Raw genomic sequence first — 18377 nt, 5'->3', positions numbered from 1 at the left:
CAAGAGGCAAGGGCCTGCCTCGACCGCCTGCCGTCGGACCCCAGGCTGCAGGCGGGACCTCTGCCATCGGGGACCTGAGAATGTGCACAGTGGGTGAGGCTGCTGGTGAAGGCCCGCCGGTGGCCATCAGTGGGGCTTTCTCATGCCGCCCCCTCAGCTGCCTGCGCGACCTCGGCCTTGGTCATACGTCCTTCTGACCAGGAGCAGTGACGTCTCACTTCCAAAAGAGCAAAGACCCCTTTTTAAAACACATCCCTGCCATTCTGAAATATTACGCTTTACAGAGATTAATGTGGAGTCATCAACGCTAAGATGCTCTCATCTCTCATGTGTTTGAAAGACATACCAATACACTGTGTTTTGAAAAGAATGAAAACATGCTGCTAATTAAATTGTAACATGCCATTGATAGGTAGCTGCACCCTAAATTCAAGAATGTCAAAATACGGGGGAGGGAGTGTACTCAAGAGTTTAAGAAATATGCTGTATCATGTTGGCTATGTTGGACACCATTTTATGTTACCAGTAATAGTACTGACAGTCATAAACGTTTTGAAAATGTATCAATCACTTATATTAAAAACATTTCCTCCAATAAATTCTTCTGGGAGTGTGAGAACTTCTCCCTCTATTAAGTTTTATCAGCAGCGGTGGGAGTTGCACAATTGCCTGGGAACAGGCAGAATTTCTCCCAGGCGTGAACTGAACGGTCTGGGTGGCGGGGGGACCATGCTATTCAGTCTCAGGCTGGAGGCTTTGCGACTGGAAGTGACGGTGAAGTCAAGACCATCAAAGGTGAGTCCAGGCTTGGGGCCCCAGAGGGCTCTGCCAGTCTGGTGGCCTGTCAGCTCCAGCTGGTGTAGGCTGGGCAGGGGGACCCTATTCGCAGTCACTGGGCAGGTGGCTGAACCCCAGCCCATTTCGTACAACCCCCTTAGCTGCCAGCACCAAACATCAGCGTAGGAAGATGAGAGACTGATTAAACTCGGGCACGATTTCAGCCAGTGACCGGAAGTGGAAGGCCCCAGCATCCAGACCTTATGTGTTTTCCAGACCTTATGACTTTTAGGGTATTCACAGAACATGCATATACCACACAGACTCACACACTCATATCTGCACAAATATTTACACACTCTCACACGTGTACTTAACACACATCGCACACAAACACACACACATGCAAATCAGACACACAAACACACTCACACTCAAGTGCCTGCCTTTACAACCATGATGTCTGAGGGTGGGAGACTGTCAGCAAAGGAAGGAGTCATTCTGAAGCCTCTTTGTTTTCCAGAATCAAAGAGAATAAATTATATCTGCTTTGCAGGGAACTTATTTTCTATTGAAAAAGAAGGAAAACCCTGTTGATAGTCTGAGTTGTTGATGGGATGGATTGTGGAAACTATGAGAACTGGAAAGAATCTTTGGAATTGTACCTCCCCCCCCCCCCCCCCGCTGCACCCCCCTCCCTCCCTCTGCACACACACACCTCTCGCTCACACATTCGCAATCTGAGACTGCCTTTAGATTTCTTGCTCTTGATAAAGAAGCAACTGTCTTTTTCTGGATGCACAAACCTAAAAGTAGGATACAAGTTACCAAATTATCGATTCCAGTTCAAGTTATTTTTTCCATTAACCATAATATTACATGAAACTTATATTGAACTACAAACCATATTTTAAGGAATGTCCATGTCCCCATTTTTCCCTTGAGCAGGCAACTTATGTTTACCTGTTTTCTGCATTTGCATCTGGGAATAAAATATCTCTCTCTAAGACCAAGCCTGAGACAAGGTAAATCCTTGAAGCTGTGTTCCTGGTGAGACCTCATCAGTGTGCAGAAAGGCCCCAGAGTGACCCAGGCTGGGCTGGTACCCAGGGAGGCCGTCCTGGAAAAGCAAACCTTGAGTGAAAGGAGAATCTGGCCTCAGCACAGCCACGTGTAGGAAAAGCAGGATAAAGTAGGTTTGCGGTCTCATGGTGAGGCCACTAGGTTTTTACACATGTTTATGTTTATCCATGTTGATAAAAATCTCAGTCCCTGGGGCCCCCCAAATCTTTGGGGTCTGAGCTTGTGGTGGGGAGAGGAGGGAAGGCAGGATTATAGGGCAGGGTCCTGGCTGAGGGACAGGCAGCTTTTCCTGACAGCGGTCTAGAAACTCCAGATTGCCAAGTTGCAGCTGCTTGGTCCACCTGTGCCTTCTCCAGAGAAGGAGGGTCCTGTGGGGCAGGTGGGCTGTGGCCATGTGCCTCTCCATCTCAGGGCCCCATGTCTCTCACCTCTGCTGTCATCCTGCATTTCTGAAGTTCTGTGTACACGAGACACACCTGGAGGAGCCGTTCAAGATAAACTCCCAGATGCTGCCTGTTGAGCTTGTGAGTCAGTACACCTCACATTTTGAACAAACACCATGCATAGTGCTGATATCGTTTGTCTAGTTCCTCAGTTTGAAATATTTCTTACCCTGTAAGGGACTCCTCGAGGGAACAAGAGAAGAAAGTAGAGAAACCAAGAGCCAACGTTTCTCCTTGTTAGCAAATCTGACCGGCAAACTGATATATGTAACCACAGGTCTTGGTTCCTAATGATTTTCCCCTCTCTCCACCTCTAGCTAACGCATCTGTGTGACAGTCATCAATCTTTTATATTATTTATCTATGTGTGTAAAGTGGGCTTCATTCAAGAAAGGATTTTAGAGCTTCTTACAAACTGTATCATATATAAGCTGAAAAAAATGTACAATAAAGGATTAAAAAACCGTGGATGGCAAAGGCAAAGCCGTTAAACTTGAAAAAAGAAATGTTATTTATTAAGTAGAAATTTTCAACCTAACTCTAATACTTCATCTCTTCAAAAAAGGAGATCATATGTACCCTTTATAATCACTTCATAGCATCATCAACGGGATCTAAATGTTCTATAAACTAAAAACAAAAACACGTTTTGATAACTAACTCATTATCAGTGCAGAAAGTAGGAAAATAATGATAATTTGAATGATTGAAGACAATCAACTTTAGTATTTAGGTGTGCTTTCTTCAGCTTGGAGATATATATGTGAACATGCATATGCATATTCATAGGATACATTGAATATGTCATAGTTGGGGTTATGTTACAAGAACTTTTTTCTACTTTATATAAAACTAGAGGCCCAGTGCACAACGTTCTTGCACGGATAGGGTCCCTAGTGACTGCTGGCCGGAGCCTCCCTTCCCGCAGTTGGCTGGCTGGTCCCGTCCCCTGGTCGAACTCCCGATGGAGGGGACAATTTGCATTAGGCTTTTATTATATAAGATGTCCAGAATAGGCACGTTTATAGAGAAAGAAAGTAGATTAGTGGTTGCCTAGAACAGGAGAATGGGCAGACGAGGTGAGAGTGGCTGAGAAGTGACCATTAATGGATAAAAAGTCTCTTGTTAGGGTGATAAAAATGTTCTAAAATTATTGTGATGATTGAGCAACTCTATAAATGCATTAAAAACCATTGAGTTGTGCACTTTAATTGGGTGAACTTTATGGTGTGTGAATTATATGTCAATAAAGCTGTTAAAAATATTTCAGTTAGCTACATACCAAGATTTCACAAAACAAATTCCATATTTTCTTTGCAATTTTTTTCCCATCATCTTATATTAAAATGAATATCTGTTTATGTTAGTTTGTATATCATTTGTGAGCTTATACGAGGGATCACTTTGTTCTACTTTGAAAATCTTACAAAGTATTTAAATAAAATCATATTTATGCTCTTCCAAGAGAGGGGGCAGCCATAATCTGAATTAACATACATGGTAACAGCAAATATGGACTCAATCATTCATCCAATAACCACTGAGGGCATGCCACTCACCATCCCCTGCCTGGCCACTGAACATCCAGCCTTGGGCAGGAGAGACAAAGGCCCTGCTTCTACCAGCTCACGCTCTCATTGGCCATAGCACATGGAGTACACATGCCTGTCCCTCTAGCTTCTCTTCTACCAACCACGAAAGTAATTTGTTAGATACAATATGAAAGGCACCTTAAAAAATAAATGTGAGGGGCAGGTATAGATTGATAGAATTTTAAAACTTTAGAGGTTCATAGTAATTTTTATAATTTGATCCTTTTATGGACATGGGAATGGACCCACAGGAGTTCAGTGATTTGATGGAGGAAGTGAGCATGTAGCAAAATGAAAACTTCTAAAACCACAAACTCATGTATACAGTACAGCAAAGAAATCATTTTTCTCTCTTGAGGCATATTTATAAGTCAGATTTTCTGGGAAAGTCCCAATTATAGGTGCTTTTATACTTTTCCAAAGACCATTTTGAATGTATAAGTATATAGATTTATTTTTATTCCTTTGTTAAGGCTTATAAAAAATAAATTCCTAAGTCAAAAGTGGTGTTTCTTTTAAAGCATGTTTTTGATTCCTTTGTCAGGCCATATTTTGGGTTTATAATATACAGTCACCATAGCCACATTCTTCTCAAAAAGAGTAGGTAGTTGTGGCTTTGGAGTTCCCTGTCCTTTGCACTTGCCAATATCATTAACTTGCTAAACCTGAACTTCTGCTTTACTCAGAATCTTTAATTACTCCCTGCTTCTCTCAACCCCTTCATTATTACAAGCAATTAAATTGCAGAAGTAACGTCATCTTCTTGACATCTGGAAGATATTACCACTCGTCTCCTTTCTCTCCAACCAAACTCCAGTCTGAGGCTGTGAGACCTCCAGCACTAATGTCTGTGAGGGGGATGTCCAGGCAGGGCCAGCACCAGGAGCTGGCAAGCCGGAGTCGCCAGGCCACTCTGTGACTCAAGACGGTCACTCAACCTTGGGGCCTTGGTCTCTCATCTGTAAAATTAGTTGAGCCCAGCTGGTGTCGCTCAATGGTTGAGTGTTGGTCCATGTGACCAGGAGGTCACAGTTTGATTCCTGGTCAAGGCACATGCCGGGGTTGCAGGCTCGATCCCCAGTACAGGGATCAATGTTTCTCTCTCATCAGTGTTTCTATCTCTATCCCCCTCCCTTCCACTCTCTAAAAATCAATAAAAATATATTTAAAAGAAGGAAAGAAAGAAAAAAAAAGAGCGATTCTGCTATGCTTCTATTTCTCAGCCCCAGATACTCAAGCTTAGGGGCATGTGAAGAGTCAAAGAGCTATGTCTTTTTATTTTCCCTGAAAAAGTCATTATTTAACAGAAACTGAGACTTTTATTTCATTAAAGCAATTAGATTTATAAAAAAAGAACATCAAATTTACAACTTATTAAAACTAAGATAAAAGCCTTCTTTTTTTTTTTTTTTTAAGTATTACATTCAACAAAACTTCTGGTTAAACACAGAGCCGCCTGGGGTCCTAGGTCCTTGGGTGGGGCACTGTGAGAACACAGTGAGGCTAGCGTTCTTTTAAGCTCTAAAGCCTAAGATTTTACAAAAAAAAAAAAAAAAGAAGGATAAACCTTGTGCAGAGGCCTTAAAGAAGGCCTTCATTGCATTAAAGAACAAGTGCCCCAGAGAGCCTAGAGGCATTGGTGCCCTTTTATTAAACTGAGAGCTGGGTTTCCTTCCAAGGAAGAAGCCCCTCCCAGCTGAGGGGGAGCCACTCCTCTCTGCTCCAGGCTCTCTCCCTCCAGTCCTGGTTCCAGGGACATCAAGGGTTCTCCGCCTCCAGCTGCTCTCCTCACAGCCTGGGGCAGGCAGCTCTGCCATCTGCACTTGGGAGTCCTCCTGGCTGGGCAGTAGCCCTCCCCATCCTGCAGCCCGTGACCTCTCAGGTCACGCTGCACAACGTGGGCTGGAAAGATGAGGGAGGATCCAGAGGAGGCAGGGGATTAAGGAAAGGTGAAGCTAGCAGTCCCTCCCCTCCCCCCGCCCCCTACAGAACCAGGACAGACTCCACAAGGAAGAGGATGAAAGGAACCCCAAGGCAGTCCCCAAGAGGAAGTGTCAAGCCAGCTCTGCTCTGGACAGCCTTCTGGTGCTTTAACTCCTGGAGTGACTTGAAGGTCACACTCCAACCTCCTCCTCCTTCATCTCCCCATGTGGTTTTTTTCTTTTCTTTTGCACTTCACTCTATGCATGGTTTGTTTGCTTCTAAACTTTGCTGTGATGATAGGACATATTATTGTTCCCCTATTTTTCATAAGGCTTTTCTTGTACTGATGGCAAATGTTTGTGAATATTATTTTTAGTCACTGTGTCATATTCCATCATATGCTGTGCTATTTATTTTTGTGTGTCAGAGATGTTCACACTAATTTCTCCCATTCTACTGTGCCATGAGCTTTATCCCTTCTCTCTTCAAGAAGAGATATTTCTTTTCCCACTTCCCTCACATTTGGGCTGCCTGGTCATTGGTCCTGCTCAACAGAATGTGGCAGAAGTGATGCTCTGAGGCTCGCAGGACTGGGCATCCAGAAGCCCTGCACGTCCATCTCCCCTCTTGGCATGCCCTGGGAGGGTCATGTGCGGAGGCCTGAGAGCCCCCTGAGGATGACAGCTAAGGCACCTCACCCTACAGGCAGCACTGCCTGCCAGGCACGTGAGCGATGTCACCTTGAACCTCCCAGCTCATCTAACCCTCCAGCTGAAGAGACACATGAATGAATCCAGGTGACACAGCTGAGAAGCCACTCAGTCAACCCACAGAATTGTGAGAAATAGTGAATAGCTGTTGTTTTAAACCACCTCATGTTGGGGTGCTTTGTAGTATAGTAAAGGCGAACTAAAACTAATAGGAAAATTGTGACTTTGACAAATTTACAACCCCACCCTAGGAATGCACCCCGGGAAGATTTTGCCACTAGCGGTCAACTGAGCACAGGGATTTATCTGATAGTGGCAAGTGTTGGGTAAAGAGACTTAATAGGACGAGAAGGTTATGAGACACAAGCTCTCATGGTAGACAGTTACTTACAAAGTGATTACCTCATTGCAAAATGAGAAAACCAAAGCTGGCAGACGTTTAACAATGCAGGTAGTGTTTAAGGTGTTGTCACTAGATAGACGTGAATTTGACTCCTGTCTCTGGGACAGTTAGTGATGTGATCTCTTAATCTCTCAATTTGCTTATCTATAACATAAAGACAACAATATCCATCTATACTGTTGTGAGAGTTAAATGAGAGAGTGTATATAAAATATCTAGCTTAGTTCTTGGAAAGGGCATGAATTCATTTAATGATAGCTAAGTGAAGAATTGGCATTGTCCCTTTCCCTGTTTGACTCCAAAGTTTATGTTCTTTCTACTACTATATTTCACCTTTTATCTAAATGCTCAGCCTAGAAAACAGTAAAGAACAGATTTTATTTCCTGTTTCGCTCATGCTCATTTATTCAATAAATTTTAGTTGAGAATCTACTAAGAATCAGGAGTCAAATTGTACTCCAGGATAATGTGATGAGACAACAGAATATGTAGGTTTGTCGGAGGAGACATGTTAATAGCACAGATGACTCTAATTGGAAACCATAATCAGGCTGGAAAGAATAGGACCATGTCCCACGAAGGTGAGGAGTAAGACAAGGCACAGAACTGATTTAGGGAAGGTTCCTGAGGAAGTGACATCTGAGCTGATATTTCAAGAATAAATAGGAGTTAACTAGGTAAAGAGGGTGTGTTGGAACAATCAAGGGCTATTCTAGTCATAGGGACATCAAGTTCAAAGCCAAAGGAATATGGAACTTTGGGAGAGCTGGGAGAAAAATAATGTAGCCAGGGTGCAGAGAGCAAAGATGAGGGGAGACTGGAGAGGAAGCAGGGTCAGATCCCATAAGGTTTGGGGAGCCATTTTGAAGACTTTGACCCTCATCTTACAAAGAGAGAAGCCATTGAAGAATTTTAAGTAGGAGAGTGATATAAACAAATTGGTGGGATGATCTTGGCTCTTCAAGAAACTGCAGACTGATCTATTAGTGTTGTTAGCCATGATCTTGGGAGATGGGGAATACCAGCAACTCACACCAAGCCTTGGTCATTCTGCTCTAATACATAATTGGCACATGAAAAGACGTTGTTGAACAAAAGAATGAATAAATAAATGATTCTTCAGTGGGAAACTTTCAAGCACCTTGATGGGATAGCCAGGAAGGGATTTGGAGGCTATGGGAGCTCTGACTTTGCAAATTATATCAATAAGGGCAATTTATGCAGCCTATGGTTATAAAAGAACCTGGCAAGAGAGAGGCAGTAAGAGAACTTGGAGTATCGTGTGGCCAGTGTCCCCAAACACTCTACGAAAACGCTATGTGAGCTTTTCTTTGTTTAAATTTCTGCTTTACTCAGGCCTCTTTATTTTTTTAAATGTATTTTATTGATTTTTTACAGAGAAGAAGGGAGAGGGATAGAGAGTTAGAAACATCGATGAGAGAGAAACATTGATCAGCTGCCTCCTGCACACCCCCTACTGGGGATATGCCCGCAATCAAGGTACATGCCCTTGACCAAAATCGAACCTGGGACCCTTCAGTCTGCAGGCCTACGCTCTATCCACTGAGCCAAACCGGTTAGGGCAGGTCTCTTTATTTTGTAAATTGTCAGTGATATCTTCTTTGAACATGTCTATAAAGTGCTTATAGGTTCTGAGATGAAAATCGTCATAAAGACACCAGAGTGGTTGCTTCTCCTCCTCTTGCTTGAGGTGCTCCTTTGATTCTCTCTCCAACCAATCTTCTTTCAGAGGGAACTATCCTGTTTTGGTGCCAATTCTCCTAAACACAGGTCACTGCCGGGAAACAAACATAGCTCATCCTACTGTATATTTTTAAAGCTTCAGCTGTGTAATTCAAGATCAGTCATTTAGAAGCAGCCCCACTCGATGCCACACAGCTTTAAACCCAGCCAGTGTGAAATGAGTCACCCTGTAAGAGCAGGTTGGACTGAAGGCTGTGTCAGAAGACACTTGCATTCCTCTCAGAAATCTATTTTTTTCGATAATGAAAGGGATATAGAGTGCAAAGTCACCAGGTATGATGTTCCGAAACATTTTCTCGAAATAGAAAAGACCCCTGGGAAAATGCACCCAGGGGTTCAAAGACGTAAGTGTGGGGCCAGGAGGACTATACAATTGCCTCTGGTGGGATAATAAGCAGCCAACGTGCATTCTCTTTTACTTGGTAACTTAACCAACAAGAAAAAGAAAAAGGGGCGGGAGCTTTATTTCAGCATCAGGCATATGGTTGGCATGCACCAAGTGTTTATTAATAATAATGACTTACGTATGCCAAACCCCCTTTAGAGCAAATTGTCCCAGATCCAAATTTCACAATGAGCCAAAGATTTCAATGCCCGGGCAGGAAGCTCGAAGGATTGGAACAATTCACACATAGTGCAACTCCTGCTCTTCCCACAGTGCACTTTCTTCCACCCACTCAGCCCCACCTCTGCCCATCCCCATATCTAGTGGGGTGGCCCAGTGGAGTCCTTCACCACATCTCTTCAGCTATTAAGGGGTGTTGCTTTTATCACCTATACCAGGCTTTCCCCACTTCCTTCACAAGATAAACTAGGTTCTGAGTTCTTCTTCCAAAGAGCATGAACAAAGACAGCCTTTATGGAAGGGAAAAAACACAGCAGCTGCACCAGCAACAACATGGTGGTGGGAAGGCTGGGTGAGTTCTCCCTGTCTGTCCTCCTCTGCCCAGGGCCTTTGGACCATCCTCTGATTATCTTGGCGAGTGTCCAGCACTTGAGATAATATACATCCAACACAGTGATTCAAGTTTGCAGATGAGCAAACCTAGGCCACAGGTTCCTCCACCTTTATGTCTTTCAAAGATAAATACAAGATGATGAGCGTGGTGAGGACGGCCATATTCACCCTGGATAAAACTTTGGACTCAGCTTACAGAACTTGGGCTCAAATTCTGGCCTTGAACAGTATGATTCACCTTCTCATCCAAGAGGAGCAGAATGAGATCCTTATTGTCACTTGGCTTGCCAGACAATATGGATTTTGCCAAGTTTAGTGCATTTCTTCCCCAAACACATTTGCCTTCACAAACACACACAGCTTTTCACACCATCCTTACAATGAGCTATTTTAATTGCTATCATTTGCAAGATTGCGAGGGGCCAGGGCAGCTTTGTTTGCAGGTATAATAGAAAAAGAGTTTGTTTTGTTTTTGTAATTATTTAAATTTACTTTTAATAACAGTAATTTTAGTGAGCTCTGTTGTGCATGGGAGAAATGCTGTATTAGTAACAGCCAAGGAAAAGGAATTTCATTTTTTACAGATGTGGTTCAATTTATTGCCAGTAAGAGTACAGCTTCTTCTCCTCAATATCAGTCAACACACTTCAACAAATTAGTCCCCTCGTGCATCTCAGACACTCTGATATAACCCTGAAGACACAGGAGCGAACAATAGAGATGAGGTCATGGAACTTACCATCAGTTTCATAGCAGATACAGCCAAATAAAATATAAATACAATGTAATTTCAGTGTTTGGTTTCTTGAGCTGGTGTTGGCTACACAGGTGTGTCCAATCAGTAAACATTCAATGAATTGTGGACTTCTATCTCTGTATTTATGTGTGCATACACACAAATGTCTATACACACACACTTATATCTTTATCTAAAAGCTAAAAACACTTTTCAAATCTAATGACTAAATGTAACATATTATTGTATACCAGGGAAAGAGAAACTTTTCTAGGTTCTGAAGATAATTCCCTTAAAACAACCTGCCACAGGCAGAGTACGCTGAACAAACACAGAAAGAGAAAATGTACAAGATGAAGAGCTTCATATGCAGCTAAAATGACCATCTATTATATTGGTGAATGTAAAACCCTATATAATAAAAACCTAATATGCTAAGTGTCCAGTCATCTGGTCGGCCGTTCAACCAATCAAAGCATAATATGCTAATGATGTGCTAAGGCTGCTCAACTGCTCGCTATGACATGCACTGACCATCAGGGGGCAGATGCTCTGACCGGTAGGTTAGCTTGCTGCTGGGGTCTGGCTGATCAGGTCTGAGCAAGACAGGCTGGACATGCCCTGGAGCTCTCCCACAGTCCCTCTCCAGCTGGCCAACCTCCCACATCCCTCCCCGGCCCCAATCATGCACTGGTGGGGTCCCTCAGCCTGGCCTATGCCCTCTCGCAATCCAGGACCCCCTAGGGGGTGTCAGAGAGCCAGTTTTGGCCCTATCCCACAGGCCAGGTCAAGGGACCCCACCGGTACACGAATTTGTGCCCCGGGACTCTAATAAATAAATAAAAAGGCAAGGATTCTCCAAGTAATGTTTTGGAGTGTTTCAGAGATTCTAGTCAATTAAATGGTCTTAAAGGGAGTGTGTCTGAAAGCAAGGCCTTCTGAACTGTCTGAAATACAGACTATGTCAGGGATGTATGACGAAGGGTTGGGGATGCTGGCCTTTAACAAAGAGACAGCCAGATATTTCTCCAGGATGACTGGGTTGTTTTGGATATGCAGTCTAAAGGTAAACCACATGCAAGTCCCCAGAAACAAAGGAGAGGCAGCTCTTTTCATAGCAAAGAGGAAGTCAGAGAGCTATTACAGAGTTCTTCCTGTTGGGCCCCACAAATGACATAGGGGGTGAGAGCTCCCCTTCCTGGCCTCATGACTTCATTTTAATTGAGGTTTCTGTTTGTTAAATTTTTTAAATATATGTTTTTATTTAGAGAGAGAGAGGAAAGGAGAAGGAGAGAAAGAGATAGAAACATCGGTGGGAGAGAAACATCATTGATCAGTCTGTTTGTTAAATTTTACTGTAAGCATGTTTGACACAGAAGCTGGCCTAGAAAGAATACCAGGTGAGTCCAAGCAAAGCTTCGGGGACCCTGCTGTGGTCCCAGGAAAGAGCAGAGGCCAGATTCAGCAAAACCAGAGCAGAGCGGTGAGAAGCACCAGGGGTGGCTGGTTAAACGGGTGCTGCCTCCTGTTTGCAGGATCTCTTTTCTGTTTATTTCAGGATCCAAGCAGAGATTTCAGGGTCAGAAGGTGTGTCCAGCTGCCACGCACTAGTGACAAAGAAGAGCAAAGGGGAATATCAAGGTCAAAGTCTAGGGGCTGAGGAAATGGGAGAAGATGGAGGCAAAGCAAGCAGGCAGATTATAGGGTGATGGCTAACCCCAAACTCACTCTGGGAGGTTGAGACTTCTGCAGTCAGCCAAGAGAGAGTAGCAGGGCTGGAGTTTACATTCCCACCAAAACAAACAAAACCAAAACCTAACACACTGAGCAAAACATTTGAAATGACAGTTTTCAGACCTTCCCCAGGAGGCAGCACTGGGAGTGAGAGACTGAATACACAAACCCTGGTCAGACTACACATAAAAATCAAACTCTGACCCACAACCTGCAGCCACCAGCACAGGAGGCCAACCTACCACCTGCAGTAACCAGTCCCTAGGAAGTGAGACCTCCATCTCTAGCAACTTGTCCAGGAAGCCAAACAATAACCCTTGTAATAATCAGCCCCAAATAGCCAAGACTTGGGTAATAAATGACAGCTTCTCTGATTTTTGTCCCCACCTCCAACTCAAAACCAACCAGAGAAAGCCAAATTTTGTACTCCTAACCAACCAGACAAGATGCCCAAATTCTAGTTAGTCTTCCTACAGCTTCTCCACACCTATAGCCTCCAGGCAGAAGATTTGCTTATTCCATTTGTGAGATCTTTATTTATAATTTTCACATAGGTGGGTGATGTGCTGAGTCCCATGACCACCCCAACTCACTGCCAATGGAGAGATTTCTGGCCACAGCACAAGAGGGCACTGGAGTGGAACAGAAAGAGCGAGAGTCTGGGGAGGACAGGCTGGCTGGTGATGAAGCAAAATCTAGGAGAGGAGAGAACTACACAGAGAGATCATCCATTTAGCACGTGGGCAACTGGAGCTAAGTGTCCTCGGGACATTTGAAGGCTGTATAGAGCACCTCAGTTACCCTGGCCAGAGGGTGAGGAATCTGGAGTATTTATCCTCCCATTCCTCCTCCACCAGGGGCTGAAGGCTAGGTCTTAAACATCAACTCCCCAGTATTTGTGACCTGCTCTCCTCCCAGGGTAGAAAAAAGCCTAGAGAGAGTCACAGCTGGAATATGGATAAGGCACTGATAGTGCCTGAGTTACCTTTTCATTTCTAATTTGCTAAGAGTTACTTTTATCATGAATTGGCAATGAACTTTATTAAATGTCTTTTACACATCCCCCGCAGGCCTAAGCTGGCAGTCAGACATCCCTCTGACAGCCCAGGAGCCCTTGGGGGATGTCCGACTGATGGATTAGGCCCACTCCTCCCAGGGAGTGGGCCTGAGCCACAGTCGGACATCCTTAGCGCTGCCAAGGAGGTGGGAGAGGCTCCCTCCACCTCCACTGCGCTCGTAGCCATCAGCCTGGCTTGTGGCTGAGCAGAGCTCCCCAGTGGGAGTGCACTGACCACCAGGGGGCAGCTCCTGCATTGAGCGTCTGCCCCCTGGTGGTCAGTGTGCATCATAGCAACCGGTCGTTCTGGTGGTTCTGCCGTTAGGGTCAATTTGCATATTACCCTTTTATTATATAGGATTGACATGATCATGTTTTCTTTTCACTTTTATTCTATTAATGTAGTGATTCATTTCAAAGGTTAAACCAACCCTGCTTCCTAAAATAAATCCAATTTGTTTCTGATTGTCATTTTTATATATTGCTGATACTCACTATGTACTTCAAAATATACCATACATCATAAAGTATATATGATTTAAAGTATTTGATAACATTTTATTTAGGGCTTTTTGCATCTTTACTTATGAGGGTAATTGACCTGAACTTGTCTTTCATTCTAGTGTTTTTGTCAGCTTTTGTCATTTAGTGATTCTGGACTTATAAAATGAGCTAGGAAGTGGGCCAACATTTTCTATTTTTTTGGAAAAGTTTATATAAAAATGGCAAAAAGAATCTGCCAGTAAATCCTTCTGGTTCTGGAGATTTGGGGAGTGTGTTTAATTACAAATTTGAGTTTTTTTCCTAAAAATAGTAGTATTTTGGTTTTCTACTTCTTCTAAATCTGCTTTTGGCAAGTTGTGTTTATCTAAATTGAAAATACGTGTACAGTGATGGTTGGCAAAATATCAAAGATAACTAAATTTAATTATTATTGCATATATCTGAGTGATATGTTGATGGGCTAGTAATTTTGGGGAGAGTAAAATAATAAAGACCATGTAATTAATAAACTATTATATATTTATTTCATGAAATTTATTTTCTTGGCTTTCTTTTAATGGAGTCACTAGTTATGCTTCCATAATTAAAATTTTTACATAATTTGTGTTCTGTTGCCACTAATGCCAAATGAAGCAGACTTTCTTGAATCATTATAGTTATTGCATTGACTTAAATTAATTCCAACTTGGAGAAACAATTATACCAAGAGAATAGCAACTGGAATGTCAATAAGAATATTAAAGAAATTTTTATATTCAGTAATGAACCATAAAATTGGCATATCATGATGCATACATCATAATGTGTTGGGATAAATTGTCTTTATCCAGAAAATTTTATGAAATATTTTGTATTATTATATAAATTACTATAATTTATGTTACAATTTTCACCATGTACATCTACACAGTATTGTAGTTTTTCTTCTTCCAAATTTAAAAAATTTGGTATTATTATGAAGAAAGTTGAAAATAGCAGGCATATTTCTCAATTTACTTAAATCTCTTTAACTAAGATTATACTGTAGCTTGATGTTTAATGGCCAGAATACAGTCTCTATAGAAATTGGGTTGGGGATTCTTTGTATCTGAATCTTTTCCTTTATAGTTATGTGAAAATTTTTATTTAAAAAAATTCTCTTATGAGGTGACGGTGTGCTGCATGTTACTTTTGGAACCAGTGGGTGGCTGTGGAGCTCCCTGGTCTCCATGTGCAGTGGGCATGCACCACGTCTGTGGGGGTGGCCTGGTGAGGCAGCTCTCCCTGAGCAAGGCATCAGTCACCTTGTATCCTGGCATGAGTTCTTCTCATTTAATATCAACAGCATCTATAATAATAAAAGTATAATATGCTAATTAGACCAGATGTCCTTCCAGGTGACCTTCTGGACAAAGCCGGGCTGTGAGGGAAGCCTAGGTCCCGGGTCCCGGGTGCCAGAGGGAAGCCAGTGCTAGCAGATGGGGGAAGGAAGGCCTACTCTTGCACAAATTCTGTGCATCGGGCCTCTAGTTTTATATAAAATAGTGTGACATATGTCCATCTGAAACCTTTACTCAAGTGCAGAAATATGGACTTACCTTGCTTGTAACTACTGATCCTGAGCTCATGAAATACCTAAACAATGTAGAGATTGGTTATACAAGTGTTCAGTGCAGAAAAAGGTGGGGGGTCATCTCGAATACTGAAAGTGGTGAGGTCCTTGAAAGATGACAGTTTGATTATGGAGTGCGGCAAGACTGCCAAAGATGACAGAACACCCAGAGGAAAGTTTCAGAAAACTTCCCCAGGTAAAATCGATTCGGTGATCAGCCAGATTGCAGCTCCAGTGACATTTCTGCTGCTGTTGGATGTTTCTTGTTCATTTGATCCACTGATTTATACCAACAAAGATTTGGTTGTACCTGAAAAGTGGAAAGGAGAGTCGGGACCACAGTTCATTACCAATTCTGAGCAAGTCCGTCTGCATTCCTTCTCTACTACAATCCACAAAGTAAACAGCATGGTGACCGACAAAATCCCTGTCTATGACTGAGGATGAGACAAGAACAATAATGGAATTCTCAATTGTGTTTCCTGAAACCAAGTCAACTACAGTTCATGTTTTATTTCATTGATTAATTTTTAGATGGGGAAAAGATAACATTATACTGTACTGAACCGTGCATACTTGTTCTATTTTTTGGTACTTGTTTGACTTTCTATAGGGTTGACATAATTTATTAGACACTGCTCAAAGGGAACCAGCAGATTACAACAGCACTGTAATGTCAATTCTCTGAAGGTGGTAACTGTAGATGGAAAAACTTTTGCTCTAAAGCTAACTGCCTTTCTCAGTCAGACCTTTTTGGTCAAGTAGCTTGACTCAGAATATAGGTAAATAGAAAACACCCCTCAAAAAGGAACAGACAATCTGGGAGAGCTTGACCCAAGGCCTAATTCTGCCTTAAGGCTGACCCTGGAGATTTGCTTTTCTCCAAGAGAATAAACAGTCAACTTTGGTGAGAGTTGCACTCTGCTGGCCTAAGACTTCCCTCCTTACTAGTTCTCCTGCTTCCCATAAACCCTCCCTGGAAAGTCATTTTAGTAGGGACACAAATCAGGGTGTTCTGTGAAGGGGCAGTGGCTAGTTTAGTGAAGCACTTCGGACATTTGGTTTCCCGACAACTTTTTAGGAATAAACAAGCCTAACGTAACTTTGACTGGTGATATTCTATTGTTTTGTAGGAGAAGAGTCATAGACTGCCAATGTTTCATCTGACTAAAAGAACGAGTGAGATCGGTCCACATAAACCAGCCCTCGGGTTTCATAGGCACACACGCGCGCCCTGCGGGGGGACACTGCAGAGAATGTGCCCCAGGAAGAGAAGGTCCATCCTCACTGCAGAGAATGCCGAGCAGGCGGAAGACTCCCTCACACTAGCCCGTCTTTGGTCTCATGTTATTATTTGCTTGCAGCAATAACCCTCTCCGGCATCTGCTAGGAAGCATCTCCCCCACTCTCTTCCCATCGTGCATAACATAATGAGTTTTCAAAGGGAGAATGACTTCTCTTTTGGCATGTGGAGCATTTGTTTATAGCTGGGCTTGCAAAAAAGAATCTGGGATTATTTATTCATAATATGCACGTTGCTAAATAACAGATGGTCTGCAAAATAATATCTTTTGCAACGAAAAAAAAAATGGTTGCGTTTTTAGTGCCTAATGTGGAAGGAGTCTCATGTTTTAGAAAAAAGTCCTTCACGGGACACCAGACTGACAAGACCAGGCAAATACCTCCAAGAGCACAAAGATCCATGTAAAAACCAGGAGGTCCTCTGTCTTGACGTGGTGGTTCCACCCTGTGATTGCTGTTTCTGCGACATGGAAGAACAGTGACGTGCTGGCGAGGTCCTAGGGCTGGAGCTCATCACTGCGTTTCCCCAAACAACTGAGTAATCGCAATAATAGCAGTTTCATATTAGTTCTGAGAACATGGGCGACTCATGTCCTCACAGAGAAAAGAGAAGAGAGGAGAGAGGAGGGGACGGCTGGGAGAGGAGAGGAAGGGAAGGGAAGGGAAGAAAAGGGAGAGAAGAAAACAGAACAGGACAGGCTGCCCTGGATTGTTTGTCTGGAACAGCTGCCTCACCTCTCTTGGTGGGGATGCTACTTCCAACAACAACTTTTCTGTCTGGATGTTGTTTGATGTGCTGTCTGTCTGCTCTCAGTGCCAGCAGTGCTCCCTCAGGAAGCCCTGAGCTGTGTGTCTCCTGGGGACATTTGCCTGCTCCCTTATGAAGGAGCGGCCAGCAGCGTAAGGGGGCTCTGAGACAGGACTAACGCAATGGGAGTACTTGTGAGACACAGGAGATGTGGCCTAAGAGGAGAGAAGCCCCTTTCTTGCTTCAAAGATGAGCTAGTTCTCTGCCTCAGCAGCTTGAGGAGTAGGGCTGAGGGGGAGGGGAGCGAGGAGGAGAGGGAAGCAGGAGAGAATCCTCTGGAAGGTTGAGGAAGGGCCAGCCCATTTTCTGTCCCCAGAGTGAGGAAAACAGACTAGGAGGAGTTGACTTTTGGGACAAGGGACTCTTTAAGGGCTTAGCAATTAACTGGTAGGCTGGATTTTTCTCTTTTCAGAAGAAGGATAAAGGCAATACTGACTTATGAGTCTAAGATTATTGGCAGCTGGCAAGAGGCGCATTGGGGCTCTTATTATGCTAAAGCAACTCAGATACCAAAAGGAAAAGCACATGAGGTTATTATCCATATCCTTCCAGGACTGTTCAGGACTTCCACTTTCTAGAAGAAATTTGAATGGGAGTCAGTCCTGTTGAAACTACTTGGAATTTGAGGCTCAATTTGACCTTTGTACCTCTTGTGTCCCCAGAAGTTTCCAGTTTTTTAATAATAACTTATGAACTTAGATTCTTAGTGTCTGAAAGACTTTCCTGCCCACTGTTTTATTGTGTTGATATCATGTTATCTTTAAAATTCTCCTCTTGCAGAACAGTTATAAAATTATTACCATATGGAAAGGAGTTGAAAAGCATCAGAATATCAGTAGGGGAATGCTGGGAGGTGCTCCCAACCAGAATAAAAGAAAAAGAAAAGGGAAAAAATGTATAGAAAGGAAGAAAGAAAAGAAAGGAGGAAGGAAGGAGGGGAGGAAGAAAGGAAGAGAAAAAATCCCTAAAATGTATTCTCAGCTCATTAAATA

The 18377-nt window shown here is 43.1% G+C and overlaps 1 pseudogene; it reads left to right on the top strand.

Annotated features, from left to right (window-relative positions):
- Positions 1-729: 729 nt before the first annotated feature.
- On the top strand, positions 730-15716 carry LOC118663249 (annotated as a pseudogene).
- Positions 15717-18377: the final 2661 nt, after the last annotated feature.

This window comes from Myotis myotis, unplaced genomic scaffold, assembly GCF_014108235.1.
Source record: "Myotis myotis isolate mMyoMyo1 unplaced genomic scaffold, mMyoMyo1.p scaffold_m19_p_9, whole genome shotgun sequence".
Classification (NCBI taxonomy): Eukaryota; Metazoa; Chordata; class Mammalia; order Chiroptera; family Vespertilionidae; genus Myotis; species Myotis myotis.
This window is presented reverse-complemented; position numbering and strand designations above follow the sequence as displayed.